Here is a 4,924-nt window from a genome sequence, read left to right as displayed (position 1 = left end):
TGAGGTCAATTTTACTTGCAGGGATATATAACATAATATACTAGTCAAATTGTAGGGATTGTGGTACTGAAAAAACAAACATTTATCAAAAAGTGTTTGCTTTGAACCTAAATCAGGAACCATCATTATTAGGATTATCATAACTAAGGGTGGTGGATTAGAAGATAGCAAGAGCATCAGAAATCTGTTTCAGAGGATTGCCGAGTTTTAGTAAGGAAGGATTCAGAGCATTATACTGTACAGAATTTTGGATGATGACAAAAAGTATTGGAGAGAAAGGTCAATGTGGAAGCCTACAGGAAACAAGCATTCAAACTTCCAGTTCTTGATCAGCATACTTAATCCATCACTTGATATAATAGCATTACCATTCCCTTGAGCAGAATTAATGGAATTCAATCTGTTACAAGCATTTAGAGAGGTCTCTGGTCTGAGGATAGATTCCTCTCTGTGGAAATTGCCATAGAGTTAGCCAGTCCTTCTCTGATAAAGACATTTAGTAAAAAAATATAACAAAATCACATAGACAAATACAAGAGAGAAGCTATTTATGTTACCGTTACAAATAGGTGGTACTGGAGTCCATTTGTTGTTCTTTTCACATGTAGACTTTATCGTTTCATCCGCTGGGCAAGTATAGGTCACTTCAGATTTATAGTCAGTAGATTTGTAGTCCTTCGCAGCACCGACAATGTCTTTTGGTGGTCCACATTTGATTTCTGAGTTAACTGAAATTGGTGAAATAAATTGATATCAATATTAGGAACAGGATGAGAATAAAGAGATAACGACAGTGTTACAATAAAAGATACTGAGTGAATCAAATTGATGAAATTTGCACATAGATATAATACATACCTACATGCATGCATGCATGTAGGTATGTATCTATGTATGTGTTTGTGTGTGTATGTACATATGTACATATGTACGTATGTATGCATGCATGTATTTTATGTATGTATTATATATAGGCGTAGGAGTGGCTGTGTGGTAAGTAGCTTGTGAGTGAAGTTGGTAGACGGAAACTGGAAGAAGCCCGTCGTATATATGTATATATGTATGTGTACATGTTTGTGTGCCTGTGTCCCCCTCCCCAACATCGCTTTACAACCGATGCTGGTGTGTTTACGTCCCCATAACTTAGCGGTTTGGCAAAAGAGACCGATAGAATAAGTACTAGGCTTATAAAGAATAAGTCCTGGGTTCGATTTGCTTAACTAAAGGCAGTGCTCCAGCATGGCCACAGTCAAAATGACCGAAACAAGTAAAAGTGTAAGTAATGTGAACACAGCCAACATTCAAACCTGGAAATACATTAGATCAGCTAGTATGGCATTCAAGCGACTTGTACAACCACAAGTCCTCCTTTAGGGTCCCAGAAAGATGACCCTGGCCAGCCATGAGTAGTGCCTCAAAGTTGAAGGGATCCCATGTGATATCAAGTGGAAGATCTTAGAATGACTGGACCCTACATCAACGGCAGTGGACACTGCAAGCTCTGCATAGCAGAGCAAGCTAAAATACTTAAAAATTCCCTGAGATCTGGGTTGCTGAATATTCACCAAGAAATCTTCATACCATACATTCTTTTCAAGTGCTTCCTGCTGAAAACATGGGATTCCTTGTTCACTAACTAAACCTGAAAGAGTCCTTATGATCCATTAGCAGGCTAAGGGAGAGATCTCTTATTCCCCTCTCCAAATAGCTGGTCTAGGGGATATAACCTGTCCTCACTAACGCTGGACTTTTTATTCTCTGATGACCTTTTGATCAACGACTGTAACAACTTTCCAGCTCTGAGAGGTGAAGAGTTAAATTTGTCTTCGGACTAGAGTCTAATAAGTTGTCCACAAAGCTACAACCTTCATGGATGAATCACTCTATGACCAGACATTAACTTTATTACTTTAATACACACACACACATATATATAAGTATATATATGTATGTATGTCTATCTATCTATATATTAATAAATGATTAAGGTGGCTAGATGCAATTTAAAATCAAAAGGGAAAAGTTCAACCATGACTCTTTAGCTACGAACAAAGCACAGTTTTCTGTACTGACAAGGGAGACACCCTCTCTACAGCAAGCATGGGCATACACACACACACACACACATTATAGACACACAAGTATGTATATGTAAATACATGCAAGCACATAGATATGCAAGTACACAAACCAAAAAAAATAAAAACACTCTACTGACCTGGGTTAATGATGTAAGTATCCCATGCCCAGGTGTTGGGCAGAAGGTCCTGAGTCAAGTGAGTCGCATTACTTTGATCACAGAGCATATCTTTTTTATTATACTCATAAGAGTTACATCCTGGATTTTGATGACAAGCATGACCACACTCCTTTAAGCTCACATTTTCCAGCCGCTCAAATGTATCATGCCCTGGTATGGCAGTGCCTTTAATTATCAAAAGATCATCTTTGGCTAGAAAAAAAAGAAAGAAACAATATATTTTATACTCCCACACACAAATTAGAAATTATATAGCATCCAATGCATAGATCGTTTTAAATGTAGAATTTAAAACAAATACGAGGGTTGGTTGAAAAGTTCATAGGTTGATCAAAATATTCTCATGGAATGTAACCAAATTAGGTTTATTTTTCAACACAGTTCTCCTTGTGGTCCACAAACTTCTTATGTTGGTGTTGCAGTGGTTGGATTCCATTGGTGAGGAAGCTTTCATCCTGTTAGTCAAAAAAGTCATCAACAGTAGTTATGACATCATCATCACTGCAACACTGGTTTTCAGCCAAGCGTTTTTTCATGTTGAGGTATAGATGGTAGTCAGAAGGGTGATCAACCAGTTCAAAGCCATTGCCAGACACAACAGTCAGTGAAACCAAGGACTTATGTGCAGGAGCATTGTCCTGATGAAACAAGACCCCTCTCTGGGTATTTGGTCTTGATAGCCTTTTGTAGCTGATTCAGCAAGTTGGCATATTATTCGCCATTGTGTAGCCCTTTTGAAGATAGTCAATAGGCATTTTATATCCCCAAAAACTGAGGCCATCACCTTCTCTGCAGATGAAACAACCATGTCCTTCTTTGGAGCAGGTAAGGAAGGGTGTTTCCATTGCATGGATTGTCTCTTTGTCTCTGATCCCAAAGTGAAGCCAATACTCATTCACTTCCATGTGACTGAGAGTGGATTAAACGGATTTGAATAAATATAGAACTGTGTGAACCGTCAGTGGCAGTTGGCAGCATTGATCATCCATATTGGTTACTGTGTTAGTTTAATATCATAACTATGTTGGAGTAATACGGAGTGTATTCTGTGTAAAGATAATATTCCTGTGATCGGTTATACTAGACAACCACATCCAAATATTTATTGGGTAATACTATTCCTACACCTGATGTTTACATGCATGTTCATAACATTGGGTTAGGAAACCTTCAAGGAAACCAGCTGGATCTGCCTCAAACAATGTCATATTTTACTGTGATGTGATCATCATGGTGTGGTTTTGATCAGGTGTCAGAAGGTGTGGCACCCACCAAGCAGAAATTTTTGTCATGCCAAGTTCATTGTGCAGGATATTCTCTCACAGAAAATATTAATAATACTGACAATTTGTTTTATAGTTAATCACTTGTCATCCATCACCATTTGGTGAACATAATCAATGTTTTCCTCGATGGTGATCAACCAGGTCAAGGGTGATCAACCATTTCAAAGCCACTGTCACACACAGCAGCCGTTGAAACCAAGGACTTGTGTGCTGGAGCATCGACCTGATGAAACAAGACCACTCTTACCAATTTTCCTGGGTGTTTTGGTAACCTTTTATAATTGATTCAGCAAGTTGGTATAGTATTAGGTTGTCAAGAAAGTTCTTGTGGAATTTTTAATTTTGGTTTTAAATGAAGTATTTTGAAATTAATTTTCATTAAATTACTTTGACTTTACATATCATTTTAAAGCCCATTTTTCGCTCTATTTAATCGTGTTACTCTTTTTCTTTTTGAATAATTAGACCATTTTTTCCAGAATGTTGAATACAATATGGACAAAAAGCAAATTCACACAATTTTCTTATTCCAGTTCAAGCTAGGCCGAAAAGCTGCTGAAACAGCCTGCGATATCAATGATGCGTTTGGCCCAAGAACCACTAATGAACGTACAGCACAATGGTGGTTCAAGAAATTTCGTTTGTTTTCTCTCTGGTAATGGAAGTTCCTTTAGTCAGGGGTTACCAGTATAGCGAAGGGGGTCACCAATATAGTGAGGTGGTCACTACTTCATAGCTAATGTGTATCTTGTTGCTATAACATGATGCAGTATCCACAGTCTGGTTGAAGTGATGGTAGCTGTGTCTGTGTGTTCATTCAATAGTAATTAGTATACTGAGACAGACGGACAAACCTCAACTTGTTCAATAGCAAAGTTTATTGACAGCAGTAGGTTACATACAATGTGAAATGCCTTGCATAAGATTTCTGTAAAGAAGTCATTTGTGTTTTATAGAGATGTCTATTGTGCGATGGTGGTGAATGAATGTGTGAAAACATTAGATGTACTTTGTGTATATAGAAAGAGACTTGATGAAAGTGTTTCTACAAAAACATGAGAGATATCAGCATTGAGTTTGGTCGATACTGCTAGATTCTATCGCAAATTACATGCCAGGAGTCTTTAGAGATACAAAGTAAAGGAACTCAATTAAACATAGCCACAGCCACAGCCACATTATATAAGTGACAACTAGATGTAATAGAGGGAGCCTTTTAGAAGGCGCCTGATTGTTTGGCCAATCACAGACTGAATAGAGCTGTAAGCTTACAGTGTCATTTGAGCCTACTTGAGATTAAAAATGTATATGTTAAACTAATGCTAGTACAGACATGCTACAAATGGAATCATAAATTTCATAAAAAGAGGAAAAGAGA

This window comes from Octopus bimaculoides, chromosome 10, assembly GCF_001194135.2.
Source record: "Octopus bimaculoides isolate UCB-OBI-ISO-001 chromosome 10, ASM119413v2, whole genome shotgun sequence".
NCBI classification, from domain to species: domain Eukaryota; kingdom Metazoa; phylum Mollusca; class Cephalopoda; order Octopoda; family Octopodidae; genus Octopus; species Octopus bimaculoides.
Note: the sequence above shows the minus strand (reverse complement) of the source record.